Source organism: Suncus etruscus, chromosome 5, assembly GCF_024139225.1.
Source record: "Suncus etruscus isolate mSunEtr1 chromosome 5, mSunEtr1.pri.cur, whole genome shotgun sequence".
In the NCBI taxonomy this organism is placed as follows: Eukaryota; Metazoa; Chordata; class Mammalia; order Eulipotyphla; family Soricidae; genus Suncus; species Suncus etruscus.
The window spans coordinates 90,889,467-90,912,924 of NC_064852.1; positions in this window are offsets into that span (position 1 = coordinate 90,889,467).

Consider the following 23,458-nt stretch of genomic DNA (forward strand, 5'->3'; position numbering starts at 1 on the left):
AATGGTAGAAAGATGGGGAAAGAGAGAAAAGGGAAATTAGAAATTTGATTTGAATAAAATGTAGATTTGGTAAAGAAATAAATGATAACTAAAGTTATTTATAAATGCTTATATAAGATCATATAAGTAAAAGTGTTGTTTTTAAGTTTTATCAGAAGGCTGTGTAGAAGTCTAGAGACTTCTACAAGGAGAAGCAGAATTAAAGCGCAAGGAGAAGCGGGATTAAATAAAAAGTAAAACAAAAATGAAAGAGAAATTCATTTCTATGTTCCTGTAGCACTTACTTAATATAATAGACAGGATATGAAGTAATCCAAATGTCCAAAAACAGATAGATAAATAACTAAATAAATAAGTTATGATATATACACACTTATGCAAATGTTATGCAGCTTTCAGGAAAGATGAATTTTGTAGCTTACTGCAATGTGGATGGAAATTGAAGACATTATGTAAGTGAATTAAACCATAATGGGAAGTACAAGAACAGAATGCTCTTACTCATTTTTAGTCAACAAAATAAAGGAACAGATTGTATCAAAAATGAGAAACTCTTAGTTTTGGATTATAAAACTAAGACTACTGGAGAGATAGAATGGAGGTAAGGGCATTTGCCTTGCATGCAGAAGGACGGTGGTTCCAATTCTGACATCTCATATAGTCCCCTGAACCTGCCAGGAGTGATTTCTGAGCATAGATCCAGGAGTAGCTCCTGAGCACTGCCAGATGTGACCCAAAAGCCAAACAAACAAACAAACAAACACCCTAAGACTAGCAACCTTAAGAAAGGAAGAGAAGGGTGTGAAGAGAGAAGTGGAGTAGAAGTAACATAAAGAAAACGGAGAGGTTATTGGGCACTTTGGTAATGGTAAGGTATAGCAAATATTCAATATATTAATTATTTTGCTTGTTTTGGGGTCACACCCGGCAGTGCTCAGGGGTTACTCCTGTCTCCACACTCAGAAATCGCTCCTGGCAGGCTCAGGGGACAATATGGGATTCCGGGATTTGAACCAATGACCTTCTGCATGAAAGGCAAATGCCTTACCTCCATGCTATCTTTCTGGCTCCTCAATATATCAAATATTTACACACTGCTGTAAACATGTTATCATCCTTTCAACAACAATAAAGAATTAATATTTTAAAAGGGAGTTTCAAATGACATTATGAGGAAAGACCAGGTAGATGATTTACCTAACAAGATTTCAAGAAATGAAACCTGACTGTGCTGATTGGAGATGTACAGGGTACCCAGGTGTGTATGAAGAATGAACAAGCTTGCCATTCTTAAACTGAACTGAAGCTCTAAATTTCTTCCACAAGATTTATAATAAAGGCTAAATGTTTCCAGCCAAGATATAACATCTTTGATCACATCTTTTTTTTATCTAATGCCACATCTTGATCACTATTTTTTATCAAATGCCACATCCTAAACTCACAGTTTTTCATTTCCTTATAGGTCACACTAAAGCTAACACCTAACACTATATCTCCCATCATACTTTAATGGTGGCATCATTTTATTTTTTTATTTATAAATTACTTTATTTGAAGACCATAATCAACAAACATAGTTGATCATAATATATGTGTTTATGGGTAAGTGGAAGTGAAATGATTACAAATAAAAAAGAGACAAGAAAAGAAAGGAAGGAAAGAAAGACAGACAAAAAGATATAAGAAAGAAGAAAGAAAGAAAGAAAGAAAGAAAGAAAGAAAGAAAGAAAGAAAGAAAGAAAGAAAGAAAGAAAGAAAGAAAGAAAGAAAGAAAGAAAGAAAGAAAGAAAGAAAGAAAGAAAGAAAGAAAGAAAGTAAGAAAGAAAGAAAGAAAGAAGGAAGGAAGGAAGGAAAGAAAAGAAGAAAGAGAAAGAAAAGAAGAAAGAAAGGAGGAAAGAAAGAAAGAAGAAAGGAAGAAACAAAGAAAGAGAAAGAAAGAAAGAAAGAAAGAAAGAGAGAAAGTACAGTCACCAAAAATATGTGTAAATTATTTTATGTCACAATGAGGTCACTAGTTCATTGTCAGAATAAACTCTTGCTGCTAGTGTATCTTTTTGTTACTTAGTTTCTGAATATTAGGTGGCTTAAAATATACATTGGCATCTAAATTGATATGTTCCAACTAGGATGTCAGTATTAAAAATATTTGAAGTTTTAGTTAAGTGGTCCAGGAATTCCATGTCTGATACAGTGACTTTTGGGGGGTGTGGCTTCAGCTATCAGACCTTCCTGAAATTCAAGGAGGGAAGACAGTGGAGCATAGTCCCTGCACTCACTCCAAAAAGATCCTGCAACCCAAATACAGGCACTCCTGGAGTTTTGGTTGCTTTGGTGTTTCTACAGAGAACCATAGTTAAGTGGTGAATCTGAACCATTGGCAAAGCAGGGAGTGTGGTGATGGGTGCAGTGTAACAGGTCAATTTTAAGTTTAGATTGTTATAGTTTGGGTCTCTTGGTTCTATTGTCATTGGCTTTGGCTTGGGTATTTAGTTGTTCTGACCTTTCCTGTGGTGTACCCCAAGACCCACCCATTTCTGGGAGGGGTCTAGGGAACCGGATAATAGGTGTGACCCTACCTGCAAGACCTCCCATTCCTGGGAGGGGTCGGGAAAAAGTTAGATAAGCCTGGGACGAAAGGGATTCGGCCCTTTTTGTCTCTTGGCCGGCTTTTGGATCTTTGGGCCGCATGGAGCCCAAAGGGAAGATGGCTAACAGGAGATAAGATGCAGGGCTAGCAAAATAATGCTGTGCTTGAAAGGTTGACATAGGCCACACACCTGTGGTGGCTAGGGCATGAATAAAGATGATTCTTCCTGAAGCCTGCGTGTGAGTGAGTGATTTCACCTGGGCCTGGGACCCGGCCGGCTGGATGGAGTTGCAGAGCCATGTGGCCTGGGGTGGCAGAAAGGAATCCATCGCCATCCATCGCCATCCAGCCCCATCACTAATTATTTGATTCTACACTTTCCTCCACCAATGCACCTGAAACCACTTGGATCCTAGACTCCATCTTTATTCTTTTTCTTCTTTTCTTTATTTGTAGAAAGATGCAGAGATATGAGGTAGAACAAAGTAATTTCTGTCCAAGGTTCTATGAAAAAGGCAGGAGCCCCTATCTAGAAGATACAAATAAAATTTTAAAAAGAGGGGAATGACAGGTTTGATTTTTTTTGTTTGTTTGTTTAGCATAGGTGCAGTAAACATTGGGGAAATTAGAAAGAAAATACCCTTAGCCTAAAAAAAAGGTTGGGGGAGTCTGCTCATGAAGCATCCTGTTATAAGACCGACTGACTACACAGGTTCCAGGCATACTAATTGTTCAACCCCAAGGTCTTTCTACAGAAAAGTTCTTCTCAAAGTCAAGGTTCTATAATTAGGAATCTCAGTTTTGGTTTTTTTTTTTTTTACAGATTCTATGTTAAATTTGGGATGTCACAGATCATTTTTTGATTTATCTCACCTTTAAGTAGGGAAACCTGCCTGAAAGCAAGTTGTTGCTGTTTCCTGGTCACCAAGGTTTCAGTCAGTGCCAGGGTGAAAGGTGCCCCTGAACAATAAAATTTCTGAGTTCCTATCCCTATTAGATAAGAACTTATTTTCATATGTAAGACTTCCCCATTTTAATATGCCTATGCAAAAAGGAACAATGCCACTGGTTCTAACCTGAACTCAGATCCCAAGAGAGACTTGTCTACTAGAATTTCCTACTGAGCTAATCCAAAAAAGGGATGGGGAAAGCAATAAGCTACCTCTACATACTGAAATATACTCTAAAAATCATAACTATTAAGGAAATGAATCTACAGAAATATACAAAGAAAATATAAATATTTCCTTTAAGTCTTTGTAGATAGTCTGGTGTGTGTGTGTGTGTGTGTGTGTGTGTGTGTGTGTGTGTGTGTGTGTGTGTGTGTGTGTGTGTAAAATTCAGAGCGCAGTTTCATCTTATGTCTTGGTCTTGTGGAGTCTGAGAAATGGTTCACAAAAGTCAGGGATCAGATAGTATTGTCCTCAAACTGAGGATCTCTCTGGAACTGGTTTTATTTATTTTTTATTTTAATGGAGGGGCACACCTGGCGGTGCTCAGGGGTTACTCCTGGCTCTGTGCTCAGAAATCACTCCTGGCAAGCTCATGGGACCATATGGGATGGAGGAAATCAAACACGGGTTCATTCTGGGTAGGCTACATGCAAGGCAAACACCCTACCACTGTGCTATTGCTCCAGCCCCTGGAGCTGGTTTTAAACAAATTCTCTCAACTCAAAAATCTTCCCTCAGCGCCCACATATGCCTCTATCTTTATACTTGTCAGATTGGTTTAGATCCATCCTATGTATTTCTGTAACTCCACTGTCTGCATAAAGAAAGAAGAATCACTATATATAGACAAAAGAATTTTCTCAAATCCTTTGACCACTGAATTGCCATATGTTGCCCTGCTTTTTATATGAAGTCTACACACTCTTGTCCAGTGTTCTGCACCTAGGTACATATATATATACATGTATATACATGTGTATATATATATATATATATCCACCGAACCCATGGATATATGGTCCACGGCTCAGCTAATAGTCCATGGTATCGATTTCTCCTTAAGCTTTTTTGTGTATTCACTCCTTGTTAACCTTTTTTTTCTGTTTAGAAGTATTGTAGCTCATAAAACAAATACGAAATTTTCCCTACTTTATCCTCTTCTGCACTAGGTTGCTCCATGTACTGTGTGGATAACAGTTGAATCTAAGTAGCTCATTTAATCATCTTTGAGGACCTCTCTAAGAAATGTATCTTGGGAAATGGTTTTCAGCTAGTGTTCTATGGTAAGCAAAAGTGCCACATCAACTATGCAGGTATGTCTAATGTTGAATGTAAAGTAAGTAAAAATGTGAAGTCTTCTCCTTTGCCATGGTGTATATTCTGTCCTCCCCTTCCAGCCCCACACAGATTTCCTCAGGTGAGTCAGAAATGACAGATAGATATATGGAAAAATATTTGATCCTCAGATGTATTTTTTCATCTAAGGCACATAAAAAATACAAAAATACTGAATTCTTTTATTTCACGAATTTTTCAAAAGTTCCCCAGTTACTTGTAGATCACCATGGGCTGAATTTGAGCACTAGGGATCTCTTGAACATTGCCTATAAAATAGGGAGGAGAAGACCAATGGGCACTGACGAAAGAACTTTTTTCAGGAAGGATTGGATCTTGTTCTTCTGGAACACAAGAGAAATGTATCTCAGACAAATCTTTCCAGAACCTTGTTTGTGCCTGTAGCTGCAGAGAAAGAGAGAAGAGCACATTTTAAAGTCTAAACTTGTTTTAGAATTCTGAACTTTCAGAGTGTTTGTTCAGGAGGAGATTTCCAAGTTTTACAAGTTCGCTAAAAACATTTGGTCTCCTTTTTAGATCCATTCTGCTGATATCATTTTTAGTGACTTCCGAGGCAGCATTGTTGCCAACCGTCAATACAGCAATGAATCTTTACTAGCAACACATCAAAACTGTACTCTTGCAGCTCACATTGTACTTTGACTATATATATGTGAAATTTTTAGACATCCTCTGTCCAGCTTTGTCTTGTCAACTGAACAACAAGCATGAAATCTATACTAGTACTAATGCCTGGTCACAATACAACTGATTTGCATCTTCTGGTTAAATGCAAATAGTGTCTCTTTAAGTTCAATGGCATTCACCTCTTTTCAAATGAACAGCTAAAGCAACTCCTAGACATGACTGTTTGTTTAGCTTGGCTTCTCTCTTTGATCTCATGTTAACATACCTTCATGGCAGGTAATGATTGATAATAGACTATTGTAAAGTTCAGGTAATAAATACTGCTTAGCTCATAATAATGCTGAATAATGTACTTTTTATGACTTGGTTTGATGGAAAATTTCCTTGTCGGCTTGGTCTAATTGTCCAAACAAAACCACCCATTACTTGAAGAAATGCATGTCCACCCTAGACACATTAATTAGGGTCATGGCTGGGCTGCACAAAGGAATATAGTAACACTTCAATTATCTTTAAATGTAATCTCAGGACCGTCTTACTAATGCTAAACTCAGGTTTAATGAGGAACTTTTGTTTACACTCACTCTTTGAGGCTCACAGACATACATTGGAATCTATGTTCATGGCCGTGGTCCACATGGACACACAACAGGCTCATTCTTGTGAGGCTTCCAGAGGTCATCCCTTTTAGTGGTTTGAACATCAAAAGTGACCACAGTATGTTCTCTTTATCTTGGCATGGGGGTGAGGGAATTTATATTAAAAGAGCAGGAACATGTCTTTTATTCATTTATTACTGGATATTTAAAGACACCAGATATTAAGATTAGAATAAAAGGGGGATTTGATATGGATAAACTTGGGCAGGCACTAAACATCGAAATGCTGAGTGAAGTCCAACTTACATCTCCATGTTGGGGCATTCTCATCATGCTTTGCTGTCTTTAAAGTCCCAGGACTATTTCAGAGTATACTCTGAAATATCTACTATAGATGTTCATTAGATAGCCACACTGACTTTAAACAACATGACAGGGCAATATCAGAGGTTTGCTTTCAAGACATACTTATACTAAATAACTGAAGGAAAGAGTGCTTGATTTTAAAGTTTGGAATGACACAATTTACGATGCTAAATGAGAGAACCACTACTATATTTAATCCAGGGATTAGTTTCTTACATATTGTTTAAAAAATGTGGTGCATTTTCAATGTGAAATCACTTATTGATGTCATTTTATTGATTTTAGTTTTGTGTTTATTCAATACCCAAATTTTATGAGAGCCCACAATGACAAAAAGTTATTCCCACTTTGTTGCCATTATTTCCCCTCTGATATCTCTGTTTATAGAATTTAAAAATTTTGGGCCCGGACATATAGCACAGCGGCGTTTGCCTTGCAAGTAGCCTATCCAGGACCAAAGGTGGTTGGTTCGAATCCCAATGTCCCATATGGTACCCCGTGCCTGCCAGGAGCTATTTCTGAGCAGACGGCCAGGAGTAACCCCTGAGCATCACTGGTTGTGGCCCAAAAACCAAAAAAAAAAATAATAATAAATTTTTTTTTATTTTTATTGTCTAGAAGCTCAGATTGGCTCATTTTGATGAATATTGTTTATCTCCCCTATATTATTTGCATTTTCACTTTGAGTCTTTTTATTTTTTTTTTTAAATAATAGACTGAGATTTGTTTTAAAATAAACATGCATTTTTTTCTGCAATAGCTTTGCCTTTTCATCTGCTAATTAATTTCAAGTTCTACTTTAATATGTCTGGGCTAAAATTCTAGGAATATTACTAGCCAAAAATTATGTTCTTTAGGGGCCGATGCGATAGTACAGCGTTAGGGCATTTGCCTTGCATGCAGTCAACCCTGGATGATCAACAGTTCGATTCCTGGCATCTCATATGGTCTCCTGAGCCCGCCAGAAGCAATTTCTCAGAGCAAAGCCAGGAGTAACCCCTGAGTGCTGCCAGATGTGACCCAAAAAACAAACAAACAAATAAAAACAAGCAAAAAAATTATATTCTTTAGAAAATATTTTTCTGACTTTATTCAAAACTTGGTGTCTTAGAAAGACTGATTTGTTTGCTTCTTTCAATGAAAAGTATGTGTTCCTTTCATTCAATTTAAGACTATAATGCTCAAAGCTCTTAAAAGCATTAACACAGACTTTAGAAACTGACCAAATCACCAAACTGTGTGCATCAAATATTTTCTTCACAGCAAATGCCACTGCGGATCAGCTAGAATAGTGCTTCCCTTGTGTGTGATTGACTTCTAGCACTTCAAGTATAGTCAGGTTCATTCCTAAGCACAGAACCAGAAATAGTCCCTTAGCATTATCAGGTATGACCTAAAAATGCTCAAAATAAAATAATGATATTCAGGGCTCCCCCAGGAAAAGTTAAATTATATACTTTGGATCAAAACTCTGATTTTAATCAGAAGTTTAAAAAATAAAACCCTTTCTTAGGTGATTCTAACATGTAGATCTGGCATTTGAAACCACTAATGGAGTGTAAGTTTTCTAAAACAAGTCCAAAAGAGCCCCTGTACTAAGTTTACAGGGGCATTTAAATGCACCCTCCCATTTAGTATGTCTGCCTCCCAAATACAATGCCATATGTTCCCTGAGTACAGCCAAGAGCAACTCTCAGGACAGTCAGGTGTATACCCTGAGCACTTCTGAGTGTTACCCCAAACCAAAATCAAATAGATAAAGGTACTACTTAGTGGAGCTGGGTAGATATCTCAAGTCAAAAATGCATGCATTGCATGTATAAAGACCCATGTTCAATTTATCACATCTTATAGTACACCAAGCACCATCTGGTGTAGGCCTGGAGGCTCTTATAGCTCTGCCAGGTGGAGTCCTAAACATGGGCATTGAACTGTTCTGTCCAGTTGGGAGAGTATCCCAAGGAATGGCCTTCAGGTTACTTGAATATTGTTTGAGAGCCCCCCACCCAAATGTTTATTATTCATTATTTTTTGAATAGCAATAGCATTCTCCCAGGACAAAAAATACAAATGAACAAAAGATTATAAGTGACAGTTTTGTCTCCTACACACCCCATGCCTGCAAGCCAGCTCTCCTTTCCAGAGGCAACTATTGCTATTCCAACCTCTTTTGCTCTTTTGTCTACTCCTTTGTATCCTATACATACAGTTTGTGCTATACATAAATAGAAACCTTCCCAGTCTTCAAATTCACTGAGCATTCAGCTTGTTCATAAGTCTGCATCCAGGAGGTTCCTAGGTATCATTTATCTAATACTGAACTGCCTGCTAAGCCTACACTGTGGGTGTCTACCCTTCTCAGAGGGAAACCAGAAAGCCAGAATACTTGCCCACAGGGATCACACAATATTGAAAAGTACCCTCCCCAATAATTATTACAATGCACAGTGGAAAGTGTTGTAATAGCAATAAATGCTGGGCTTCATGAGGATAAATGGCTTTAAAATCCAAGCTCTTTGTAGTTTGTACTGCCTCTGGGCAGAGAAGGATGCTGAGCCACTAAAGCTTAGGCTAATGTCCACTTAAGGTGAAATACCTTCTTCGAAAGTCGCTGAGTTTTCTTTCGTATAATTTGATCCAAGTCATCTTTGATCCTGTCAGTCTCTCCCACATCTAGATAATCTGAGCAGATATTATCTTCTTGATCTTATTACCAGAAAATTAGTAATAATTTATTCTCTAATTCAGATACTTTGATTTACTTCTAAATATTCTTACAATATAATTACAACTTTTAGATAATTGGCTATAAAGCAAATGTTTTTTGTTTGACATCACTGACCTGGGACTCTCAGCATTGCTCTGCTATTCAATTTTTTGTATAAATCACTAAAATGTCAAGAAGTTATGAATTTTACAAAAATATAGTTTGCTATAATTTCCTTTTAAAAAGATTCTGTATAGAAAATTTTTTATCATCAAGACTATGTTCCAAGGACAAATTTCATAAGAAATTAGTAAGCATTATACTAAAATTTATTAATTTTATTATTTTAGAGGGTAATACTGGGAACAAAACCTAGAACCTCACACATTCAAGGCAAGTGCTTTCCCACTGAACTAAATTCCCAGCCCCCATTTTAAAAATTATATATAAGACTTGAATCAGTCTTCATCTGTAAGGAATTTAACAGTGCCTGACACATAGTAATTCCCTTTTACAGTTTTTGAAAACTTGATCTTTTTTAGCACTTAATCACTCATTTGTGAGGAAGAATAAGGATTTCCTATATCCTCTTCCATTCACATAACTTGTCTACCCTGTTAACTTCCTCAAGAATAAATCTATTAAAATTAGGGAACCAACCAGTATTAACATCAAACTCAAAAGTTCATAATTTCACAGTCTAACCCATTTGTTGAATGAATATACTAGGGTTTGGACAAAGTATGTTGTGGATCTATCGTAAAATATTTTTAGGCCCTGAGAGTTTGCCCATATTGTTTCTACTTTTGTCTTTTTGCTAAATAAATAGTTGAAATAAGTTGTAAATCTTTTCCAGTTTAGTTTCTTTTAACTCTTCTTTTTTTATGACTTTATATTCTTTTTTTGTTGTTGTTGTTTATTTTGTTTTAGCTTTTGGGTCTCACCTGGCAATGCTCATGGGCTACTCCTGGCTCTATGCTCAGAAATTGCCCCTGGCAGGCGTGGGGGACCATATGAGATGCTGGGATTTGAACCATTGTCCTTCTGCATGCAAGGCAAATGCCCTACCACTATGCCATCTCTCCAGCTATTATCTGGCTCTGTCAGTTTGTTCTCTTACCTACTTTAGTTTGGCTTAATCCAGTGTAGGCTGTTAATGTGCTATAAATGCAGGTTTTGTGTGAATAAATTTTCAACCCTGGACAAATAACCTACTACTGTGTAGTAACTTGGTACTATTTTGTTTTCTTGTCAGTCATGATGAGAGTCCTGTTGATCCACACTTTTACCAATATTTAGTGTTGCCAATGTTTTGACTTTTGTAGTTCATTGTATTTCAATTTCCCTGAAGATATATGTTGTGGAGCATCATTTCATATTTTTACTTGCAATTTATATCTCTGGTGAGATTTTTGACTCGTACATTTTCTTAGTGAATTTGAAGAGTTTTGTGTAATTTGAATTAGTTCATCAGGTGTGTCTTGTGAATGCATTTTTTCCAAGTCTGTAAAGTCAGTCTCTAGCTGTTATCCATCTTAATGTCCTAGAGAAATATACAAAAAGTTATTTGAAAATTAACAAGCTTGAATACATTTAATTGTATGAAGAAAACATTCATATCCTCCACTTCAAGGATGCAGTCTAGGTACTGTCATACTTGAACGATTTGTTTAGTTGTATAGAGAATTAGCTTGACTCTTGTTTATTGTTGCTCATAAATATTAACTTATAATTTTGGACATAATGTTGGAGTGGTTGTTTATTAACAATACATTTATATTGCCATAAAATTATATAAGAGAAATCAGTACATTTAGATATGAAGAAATAAGTGTATTTTTTCATTACAGATATTCCCAGAGCCTCAACTATTCCAACAAAACCTGTACATTTTCAAAAGGGGGGGCTGGAACGATAGTACCAATGGGCAGGCTGTTTGCCTTACACATGACTGACACAAATTTAACCCCCTATATCCCATATGTTTGGTCCTTTGTGCTCTTCAGGAGTAATTTCTGAACACAGATCCAGGGATAAATTCTGAGCACCACCAAGTGTGGCCAATATTTTTTCTTTTCAGAAAAATATATACAGTACTTCTCAACCCTATTTTGCAGTGCAAATTTATGTTTGTCTTTTCTTTTCATAAATATAGCCATTGCCATCTTGGTACATTCTGTTTTATGGTGAGCTGATAAAATCAGGTTTTTAGTGTGCTTGAGTCTACATGTGAAATGTATTCTCCTCAAATATGCTTTTTCATTCAAAGACAAATACAGCGAAAGCAGGTATGCTTCTTCATAGTTTACAAACTACAGTTGTGTTAAGAAAAATTGTGGCTTCTTTTCAAACAGTAATGGAGCATTCTTGGTACTCTGTTCAGTTACATACCATGTGCCTGAGCCTTGTTTACCTTAGAAAGAGCTCCTGATCAGGGACTGATCTTTTCCGCTTGGCTCCTCTTCCCTTGTCAGCTTTTGAATTTGTCAGCTCTCTCCTCTTACCTTTATGCAGCTACTCCCTCTGTCTGTGGAGATGGCAGAAAATATATATTGTCTAAAGAAGGAAAAGTGGGGGTGGGAAGGGAACAGAAAGGTGAATGGAGTTGAGAGCAGAGATAGAGAAGCAAACATAGCTGTGAGGCCCTAACAATCATCTTTAAACATTTAGGCCTCTTAGTTTCTTTTTGTGACTTGCAGATCATGTAAGTCATATATCAGATGTCTCCCTAAATTACAGGAGAGGGTTTGTCAATAAAGAGCAATGGTGTCATCTTTGTTGCTATGCCAATAGAAATTATTTCAGAAGTTCCTTAGGAAAAAAATCTAAGCAAATAAGCTTTCCCATTTTTTGGTCACTTTAATTTTTGATTCTAGGAAGAATGAAGATACATGTAACCTCCATCAACAGACATTCTCACTGTATTGATATGTGACAAAAGGGTATATAAAGGACAGAAAAAGCTCCAAAGCAGCCAGTAGATGAGTTGATGTAGGAAACCTCACAAAACTGAGTGGACTTTTAAAAAAAATCATCTAGGGTCCACTAGTAAGGATAATAGTAAGTGTTTAAATAAGACAAATATATTGTTCCATCATTTAGAAGTGTGAATAGGTGATGTAGAGCTAGTATGATGTATTATAATTCTTATAAATATATATATGTATATATACACACATGTTGATATTTGGTCCACTATTACCATGCTCAGGAGAGATTCCTTATTCCGTGTTCAAGAGACAAGACTGGTACACTTGGGTCCAGGGAATTGAACCTGGATCAGCAACATGCAAAGCAAGAGCTTTACCTTTTATACTCTCTCTCCAGCCTCTTTTCTATTAAATACATATAGTCATGTATTCTTAGGTAAGAGTACAAAGAAAGGAATTATAAAAGAGATAGACAAAAAGGAAAATGAAGGAAGGAACATAGGGAAAGAAAATAGAAGAAAAGAAAGAAGAAAGAAAGCAAGCTTATATGCTGAACTCTTTTAGGAAGATTTCTGGAACAATGTTATGATATTCTGTTTACATTCATTAACTATAATCCACAGCAAAATATTTTTTTCTTTACAGTTCTAGAAGTTCTGTTTCATCACTATTGTTTTATTTTTTATTTTATTTAAACACCTTGATTACATACATGATTTCTTTTGTGTCTGAAAGTTATTATTGCAAGAATGTCTTTCATTTTTTTTTAAAACCCATAGATGAGTGAGACAATTCTGCATCTTTCTCCCTCTCTCTGACTTATTTCACTCAGCATAATAAAGTCCATGTACATCCATGTATAGGAAAATTTCATGACTTCATCTCTCCTGACAGCTGCATAATATTACATTGCGTATATGTACCACAGTTTCTTTAGCCATTCGTCTGTTGAAGGACATCTTGGTTGTTTCCAGAGTCTTGCTATGGTAAATAGTGCTGCAATGAATATAGGTGTAAGGAAGGGATTTTTGTATTGTATTTTTGTGTTCCTAGGGTATATTCCTAGGAGTGGTATAGCTGGGTTGTATGGGAGCTCTATTTCCAGTTTTTGGAGAAATCTCCATATTGCTTTCCATAAAGGTTGAACTAGACGGCATTCCCACCAGCAGTGGATAAGAGTTTCTTTCTCTCCACATCCCCGCCAACACTGCTTGTTCTCATTCTTTGTGATGTGTGCCAATCCCTGGAGTGTGAGATGGTACCTCATAGTTGTTTTGATTTGCATCTCCCTGATGATTAGTGACGAGGAGCATTTTTTCATGAGTCTTTTGGCCATTTGTATTTCTTCTTTGTCAAAGTGTCTGTCCATTTCTTCTCCCCATTTTTTGATGGGATTAGATGTTTTTTTTTTCTCGTAAATTTCTGTCAGTGCCTTGTATATTTTGGAGATTAGCCCCTTGTCTGATGGGTATTAAGTGAATAGTTTCTCCCACTCAGTGGGGGGCTCTTGTATCCTGGACACTATTTCCTTTGAGGTGAAGAAGCTTCTGAGCTTAATATATTCCCATCTGTTAATCTCTGCTTTCACTTGCTTGGAGAGTGCAGTTTCCTCCTTGAATATGCCTGTAGTCTCAACGTCCTGGAGTGTTTTGCCTATGTGTTGTTCTATATATCTTATGGTTTCGGGTCTGATATCGAGGTCTTTCATCCATTTGGATTTTATCTTCATACATGATGTTAACTGGGGGTCTAAGTTCAATGTTTTGCAAGTGGCTAGCCAGTTGTGCCAACACCACTTGTTAAAGAGATTTTCTTTGCTCCATTTAGGATTTCTTGATCCTTTATCAAAAATTAGGTGATTGTATGTCTGGGGAACATTCTATGAGTATTCAAGCCTATTCCACTGATCTGCGGGCCTGTCTTTATTCCAATACCATGCTGTTTTGATAACTATTGCTTTGTAGTAAAGTTTAAAGTTGGAGAAAGTAATTCCTCCCATATTTTTTCCCCAATGATTGCTTTAGCTATTCTAGGGTGTTTATTATTCCAAATGAATTTCAAAAGTGCCTGATCCACTTCTTTGAAGAATGTCATGGGTATCTTTAAAGGGATCACATTAAATCTATAATGCTTTGGGGAGTATTGCCATTTTGATGATATTAATCCTACCAACCCATGAGCAGGGTATGTGTTTCCATTTCTGTGTGTCCTCTCTTATTTCTTGGGTTCAGAGTTTTATAGTTTTCTATGTATAGGTCCTTCACATTTTTAGTCCAGTTGATTCCAAGATATTTGAGTTTGTGTGGCACTATTGTGAATGGGGTTGTTTTCTTAATGTCCATTTTTTCCTTATTACTATTGGTGTATAGAAAGGCCATTGATTTTTGTGTGTTAATTTTGTAGCTGCCACCTTGCTATATGAGTCTATTGTTTTTAGAAGCTTTATCGTAGAGTCTTTAGGGTTTTCTAAGTAGAGTACCATGCCATCTGCAAACAGCGAGAGCTTGACTTCTTCCTTTCCTATATGGATTTCCTTGATATCTTTTCCTTGCCTAATCGCTATAGTGAGTACTTCCAGTGCTATGTTGAATAGGAGTGGTGAGAGAGGACATCCTTGTCTTGTGCCAGAATTTAGAGGGAAGACTCTTAGTTTTCTCCATTGAGGATAATATTTGCCACTGGCAAGTGGTAGATAGCCTTAATTATATTCAGAAAGGTTCCTTTCATTCTCATCTTGCTGAGAGTTTTGATCAAGAATGGGTGTTGGACCTTATCAAATGCTTTCTCTGCATCTATAGATATGATCATGTGATTTTCACTTTTCTTGTTGTTGATGTTGTGTATTATGTTGATAGATTTATGGATGTTAAACCAGCCTTGCATTCCTGGGATGAAACCTACTTGATCGTAGTGGATGATCTTCTTGATGAGGCATTGAATCCTATTTGCCAGGATTTTGTTGAGGATGTTTGCATATGCATTCATCAGCAATATTGGTCTGTAATTTTCTTTTTTATAGTGTCTCTGTCTGGTTTAGGTATCAAGGTGATGTTGGCTTCATAAAAGCTAGTTGGAAGTGTTTCCGTTTTATCAATTTCATAAAAGAGTCTTGCCAGGATTGGTAGTAGTTCCTTTTGGAAAGTTTGAAAGAATTCATTAGTGAATCCATCTGGGTCTGGGCTTTTCTTTGGGGGCATATATTTGATTACCATTTTAATTTCCTCAATAGTGATGGGTGTGTTTAGATATGCTACACCCTCTTCATTCAACCGTGGAAGACTATAAGTGTCCAAGAAATTTTTTTTGTTTTGTTTTTCGGGCCATACCCGTTTGATGCTCAGGGGTTACTCCTGGCTAAGCACTCAGAAATTGCCCCTGGCTTGGGGAGACCATATGGGATGCCGGGGGATCAAACCGCGGTCCTGATCCTTGGCTAACATTTGCAAGGCAGACACCTTACCTCTAGCGCCACCTCGCCAGCCCCAAGGGTCCAAGAATTTATCCATTTCTTCCAGGTTCTCATTTTTAGTGGCATAGAGTTTCTCAAAGTAGTTTCTGATTACCCTTTGAATCTCTGCCATATCAGTAGTGATCTCTCCTTTTTCATTCCTAATACGAGTTATCAAGTTTCTCTCTCTCTCGATCTCTCTCTCTGTTAGTTTTGCCAGTGGTCTATCAATCTTGTTTATTTTTTTTGAAGAACCAACTTCTGCTTTTGTTGATCTTTCAGATTGTTTTTTTGGGTTTCCACTTCGTTAATTTCTGCTCTCAGCATTGTTATTTCCTTCTGTCTCCCTATTTTGGGGTACTTTTGTTGAGCACTTTCTAATTCTATGAGCTGCGTCATTAAGCTATTCAGGTAGGCCCCTTATTCCTTCCTGATGTGTGCTTGCAAAGCTATAAATTTCCCTCTCAGTACTGCTTTTGCCCACAGCAAAATCTTACCTCATTACAAGAATCTGAAAAAATATATCTTTATTTGAGGCAGCCATTTGTCCAATCATAACTTGAATATATTTACTATTGGAGAAAATAACTGTGTTCAAATGATGTGGTAGTCTGTATATTTATTCGGAAGAATGTTTAGTTCCTCACTTGCCACTGACATCAGGCTTTGTCACCTGACTTATTCCAGTCAATTTTGGCTTATTTCAAGCCAAAACATTTAAAACCAACCAGCATTTAATCTTTCTTCCCCACATTGGGACTGGAAATGTTCCAGATAGAGTTTTTCAATCTCAATGGGTCCTGGTTGGGAGGAAGGGGATGAAGAGGAGGAGAGCTACTAATAGCCTGTGACACAGAAAGGACAGGAATGGAGACCAGGTCTTGAGGGTCCACTGTGGTCATTTATTATTACAGCATAACCTACCTTCATGGTTTCAAAATATACCCAGATTACTACCATCAGCTCACTTGGGAACTTGCTAGAATTGTACATTCTATTTCATCTCTACTGGATTAAAACTTCTGGGGAAGAACCTAGCCACCTGTGGCTTTGCATGCTTATGAGGAGCTTCTGATGTGGCTGAAACCTGTGACTTTTTGGCTTGCTCTACTTTGATTGACCAAGGGGAATGGAATAGATGTTGACTGTAAGACTGCCATGTAGAAATAGAACCAAAAAGCTAAGGCTTTGTTCTGAGGAAAGGAAAAATACAGATTCAAAAACTAGATGGGGATACTTAACCTGTTGTGAGGTTAGACATTGGGAAGAAACAGAAGCATAGTTCTTCAATCCATGGAGGAAATCAGTAATTGTATTTAGTGGAGCTTTTTCTCATAACTTTAAAGAGGCAAGAAGAGAATGAAGCCTTCAGAATAAACTTTATGGCATTTTGTTAATAGTAGAATGCATACAAACATCCACAACAACATATCTTAATCATTGTTTTCATAAATGATAAATATCTGACATTTCTCAGAAACTTCTACCAAGACCAACAGACAGTAGATAAAAAGACCTTACTCATTCCAAAACATGGTTGAAATTCTTGACTCTGAAATATCAAATGTGGCTCAACACCTTCTTCTCCCAGAAGAAAAAAATTTCCAGAGGACTACTCTACAGGGATGGATATAAGAAAGTATACATCTGCATAGTCTTTCTTCTATGTGCCTTTTTTATCTTCTTGAGAACATTCTTTATTATCAATATTACCTTGGTTAATTGAATCCCACAGGCCCAACTTTCTCCAAACAACCCAATATTTCCATTTTCTAGTACCTCTTTCTATTTTGACAACAGGTCCTTTTGTAAACCAAACGGATATAAACACTCAGGGTATGGGCCTGAAGAATGACTTGTGAGTTTTCATTGAATCATGAAGGGAAACTGAGACAAACTAGGAAATGTATAGGAGAAGTGTGTCTGAGCCCAGGAAGCTTTTCAGAGGAGGGAGAGGGAGCACTGATTCCCCTCAATGCTTTGAAAAGCTGACTTTATTCCCCCCTCTGAATGCTTCTGTGAGGAGTTTAGGTTTCAGACAAGACACCAAGTAACCCTAATGAGGCAGCAGATTCAGCTTGAACTGCCAATATTCCACACAGATTTGCTTTCCAGTGTGAAATGAGGAAACCACTCCATCGCATGAAGGAGCAGGCACCTCATTTGCTGCCTTCAGTGGAAGAGTTGCCATCTTTAAAAGAACAAACATGATTTCCCCAGGATATAACTGCTAATACGCTATGGTCAGACTCAGCTTTTACATCAGTCACATCGCATTTTCCTTATAGCCTGCATGAAAACCCCACTGTCTCTGTCCCATCGAAGACAAAGCCAAAAAGCCACATGCCCTGAGTTGGGTGGAGGGAACTTCAGAGGACAAAGCTCCAACTGGTCCTTGAACAGAGTAGGTCCTCTCTGACCTGGTAGACACAACAGGACCCAGCACAAACTGTGAGGAAACAGTATTCTTCAGTTTTTTAGAGATAGTGTTCTTCATGAAAGTCAATTAAAGTGAATGTCCAAGAGAACAGACCAAAAGACTTCACACCCGTATTGGGAGGCTTGAGGCTGGGTCAACTGCAGAATGGAACACAGACCAGGTGCTTCTCTGCTTGGGGTCTGTAAGCTCCCAGAGGGTTTTCTTTAATCCCAACTACTTTACCATCACAGTTAATATAAAAATATGACCTGTGTGGGCCAGAGAGTAAGTATAATGTGTAGAAAGCTTGGGCTTGATGTTCAGCACCACATATTCTTCCCAAACCCATCAGAAATGATTCTTCAGCTCATAGCCAGGTGTGATCCCTGAGTACTTTCAGGTGTGGTCAAAGCAAACAAATTAACAAATCCAATTTGAGATTGCTTTTTCTTTAGGAGCTAATGGTTTGACTCCAATCTGATTGTGATAATAACAAATAGGACAAAGGTAGGCAGTTACTTTTTGGTTTTGGATCACAACTATTGGAGTTCAGGAGTTACTTTTCACTCAATACACAAGAATCATTGCTGAAAGACTCAGGAGACAATATAGAATAGAAACCAGTTCAGCTACATGCAAGGCAAACACCATACCTGATGTACTATCTCTTTGACAGTGGTAAGCAGTTTCTTTCTTTCTTTCTTTTTTTTTTTTTTGTATTTAAAGAAAATTCATCATCTACTCGACATATTTGACCATAATGCATTTGGGTTTCTGGCTAGGTGAGAACAGTTATTTAAATATATATGTATGTATATATACATATACACACACATATATAAAGAACAAAAGGAAAGGAAGAACAAAAAGTTAAAAACAAAAAGAAATTAAAAAGTACACTGGCAAGTAAATTTGTGAAAATTACAGTATCTCCAATGCATTAATACAATGGCAGGTTTAGTAAGCTCTTGATATTAGCTGCCTATTCTGTTAAATTGATGTGTTCTATTGAATGACAGCACCAACACATGAAGTTTTCCAGGAATTCAAAGCACTATTACTGATAAAGAGGCTTTTAGGGGCATGCATTTAGCTGCCAGGTCTCCTGGGAGAAGGAGGATGCATGGGAAGGATGCCCACACTTGCTCCAAAAAATGTCCTAGTGATATCAGCCTAAATACTGGTACACCCACCTTAAGGTTTGTCACATTAGTATCTCTGAAGGGAATCCTGGAGAAGTGGTGAGACAGAGGTGAGACAAAAAAATGATTGTGGGTGATGAATGACACAGGTGTGATTTGGCACTCTCTCTTTGGAGAGAAGAGTGAGACTATGGATCTGGCTGGTGCGAACATCAGTTTCTTTAAAAAAATTTTCCTGTCATAATTTGTTGTGTTAAGACCAAAATAAGGCTTCGGCCTCATTGGTTTTGCTGGACTCAGTTGGTCCTTTTGGAATCTGAGGCTAATGAGAGTCATGGAGGGATTTCCACAGAATTCTAGGATGCAAGACATCACCACAGCTGCTTTTGATGGGTACATCTTGTTAGGACAACATCTCCAAGTGGATATACCATCAGGTAGGGTAGAAGGACCTATAAGTGGACTCTAGCTCCCACACAGCAGGTCTCATAAGCACCATCTCAGTCTGGGCCTGACTCTCCTTCTGGGATTTCCTGTGGTCCTTCCTCTCTGTTTCACAGCTTCACTATCACAGCTGTTTTTCCAAGTGTTTTCTTATCTGAGCTGAACAATGGTAGGAATCTTTCACCATTATTTTCTGTAGTTTCCAGATTGAATCAATTAAAATTGTCTAAATAGAGGGCTGGAGAGATAGCATGCCTTGCATTCCCAACATCCCATATGATCCCCTGAGCCTTCCAGGAGCAATTTCTGAGTTCAGAGCCAAGAGTAACCCCTGAACACCTCTGGGTGTGGCCCAAGCCCCAAATAAAAATAAATAAAAATGTCTAAATAGTTTTTTTTGTCAAAGGAAGGCAAGTTTATATTTTATGATTTTTATACTCATCATCTAAACGACAACATTCCCAATCCACAATGGTAGAAATATAACAAAGCATTACAAGACATTAAGAGAACTTATCAAAAGGTTAAAGACTTCTCTCCAACCCTAAACACACAGGCCCCTGCAGCCTTGCCCTTTCCAAAGTCTGAAGTTCTAGTCCTGCACTACTCTGCCTTGTCTAAACTCCAGGTTGATTCTGTCTGACATAATCCTTTGTGAACAAAGTGTACGCTGGGGGGTTGTCCAGTATAATTTCTCTTGAGGGGGAACTTGATAGTTCTACATTATTCCTCCCTACAGGGAAGAGCCCCTACTCCCTTTCCCAGATCTTTTCAGTCTCAGGATGTCCCTGTAGACTACCCAGGATGTTAATCCAGCTCAGTCAATGAGGTGCCTTTCACCCTGGAGCCATCTGTTTCTTCTCTTTCCTATTCACCAGTTTTTTTGTTTGTTTTTGTTTTTGTTTTTGTCAATTTTCTTCTCTTAACTCTCCATGTCTTTTTCTTAGGTTTTTGTCTTCCTCTTCTTCCAGAAGACTCCCCCACCCCACCCCAATATGGCCTCTCAACCACCACCAGTAATGATACTTGAGTACAGAACCTCAATAGCCCCCAGCACCACCAGGTATAGTCCTCAAAATAAACATTAGCATGAATTAAAGTACAAAAATAGAATGTTATCTTTAAACAAAGCAAAGGAAACAAGAGTTTTTGATCTGTGCATTTTATTAAAAAACATTATGATAAATGAACCCAATTTATTTAATTTCCATTTTTTTAACCTTTCAAACCTAAATTAAAAGTCAAATCTAGGAACTGAAGAGAATTACAGGGCTAGTGGCTAGAGAGATAGTACAAAGGGTAAGGCACTTGCCTAACTACACTCCTGATACTGGTTTGATCCCCAGAACTGCTAATGGTCCCCCAAGCACCACCAGGAATAGACCTTGTGCATAGAACAGAGATAAGCCCTTAACACTCACAAAGAAAACACACACAACAACAAAAGAGGAAGTCATGCTACTCACCTCACAAGTAAATGACTCCAGAACATCACTCGATGCAGCCAAGTACTGGCAAGGTGATCCACATAATTCCCAGCATTCTTCCTGAGACTAACTTGGAACCCTGGGTACCACTTGGAAGCCCCCCTCCATTCAACAAATTTTAAACCTACTGAAAAGTTACTAAAATGATACAAGGAGCACATATCTGACCTGTCAGTCTTTGTCTAGATCTAGATCCACCAGTTGTGAACATTTTGCTACATTTGTTTTCTCTTTCAGCTTATGTGTATTGTTTATTTTGTTGTTTTGCTAAACAATAAAAGAAGAGCTTACAGACAATATAACCTTATATCTAAGCACAACATGTATCTCTTAAGAATAAGAACATGCCTTCAAATAACCACAACATGTTTATCAGATGCAAATGTAAAACATTTTGTAGTTGAACAATACTATGAGCTCAAGACCCACTGTTGGGAGTTTACTAAAATGTTTGAAGGAATAATCAATGTTTGGCTTTGGTTTGCATAACCCCAACATAAGATTTTATTGTAGGGAATTTACCTTGCATATGTCTGACCTAGGACAGACCATGGTTCGATCCCTCGGCATCCCATATAGTCCCCCAAGCCAGGAACGATTTCTGAGTACATAGCAAGGAGTAACCCTTGAGTGTCACTGGTGTCCCCCCCCAACAAAAGAAAATGCTTTTTCTGCTAAATCTTAATTTATTTCACTAATAAGACCTAAATACTACTACTAATACTTATAAATCAAAGAAATTTAGCCCATAAACTCCATTTTTTTTTTTTTTTTTGGTTTTTGGGCCCACCCAGTGTTGCTCAAGGGTTACTCCTGGCTGTCTGCTCAGAAATAGCTCCTGGCAGGCACGGGGGACCATGGACACCGGGATTCGAACCAACCACCTTTGGTCCTGGATTGGCTGCTTGCAAAGCAAACGCCTCTGTGCTATCTCTCTGGGCCCATGAACTTCATTTTTAATATGTTAAAATAACTGAGAAAGAATTAGGGCTGTGAGAGTGTTAGTACTGTGTGGGATATTTTTGTTTTGTGTTTTTGGGAACATGCCCAGTGGTGCTTAGGAGATTTATGTGGTGCCATAGAATTAATCTGGTTCAGTCTCGTGCAATGCAAGCACCCTACCCATTACTATTATTATTGCTCTGGCCTGGAATGTGTGTTTTAACTGCACAAAAAGCTGTGCCAAGTTTGGAGACAACTTCCATAGAAAGCACTTAGGACATTTTGATAATTTAATATGATAAAGAACCATTGAGGGGCATAATATAGCTTCTTCCAGGGAGCTTTTTTCACATATAACCCACATAAAATAAGAACTGAGTAGTTGAAATAGAACCCAGAGCTCTTTGTTGTGTTTTAAAGAAAGAAGTGTGTGTTTACACATATGTCTACATTGTGCTAATTTAAAAACATTTATATTTCTGTTTTGGGGTCACACCGGCTGCACTTAGAAATGACTCCTGGCAGGCTCGGGGGACCACATGCAATGCCGGGATTCGAACCACCGACCTTCTGCATGCAAGGCAAACACCCTACTTCCATGCCATTTCTTTGGCCCCAGAACATTCATATTTTTTTTTCCTGTCTGGCTTGTTTTTTTTTTATAATATATATAATTTTTATTTTGATCATAGTGTCTTACATATTGTTGCCAATCACATTTTAGGTACATATTTACATAAAATCAGGGGGGATTCCCATCACCAATTTGTCCTCCCTACACCTCCGTTTTTGTCCTACCTCCCATTTCCTCTTCCCTCACCCCCAGGGCGGCTAGAATATGTGGTCCCCTCTGTATCCAACCCACTACTTAGTAGTCTTGCCCCTGTTTGGTCTTAATGCCTCCCTTATCTCCCCCTCTAATTGTAGGCAGGACTAGCTAATTCAAGTTGCATGATTTTGCCTAAAAAAGAGAAGATAAATAAACTGGGGTAAGAGTCTAATACTCCAAAAATGGATGGAATCCTTCTAGAGGCTCTCATCATCGATTTGGGAGATGAAGGAGAAAAAGAAGTTGAAACACTCCACCAGTACCAAAAAAAAGAGTCAATTATCCAGTGGGGACTCCATCTATATCGGTAAGCACCACAAAAAAAAAAAAAAAAAAAAACAGATGAAAAACAAAGCAAAATTTTTATGTACCAGACAGACAGCTCTGCTTGACAACAGCCAAAATCTTAGGTTCAATTGGAGATCAACTGCATTAGCATGAGGGGAATGAGCCTAAAAGAGAAGGTTCCCATCACCTCACCCCTATCCCCCCACCATGTCTAAATCAATGGCTCAGGAATTTGTGCCTTTCCTGGTTTGGATGCTTTCCTGTGACATTAAGAGGACATCCAGTCTCTGGCCAAAAGGGATTTGTCCTTTTTATCTAGTCAGGATGGAGC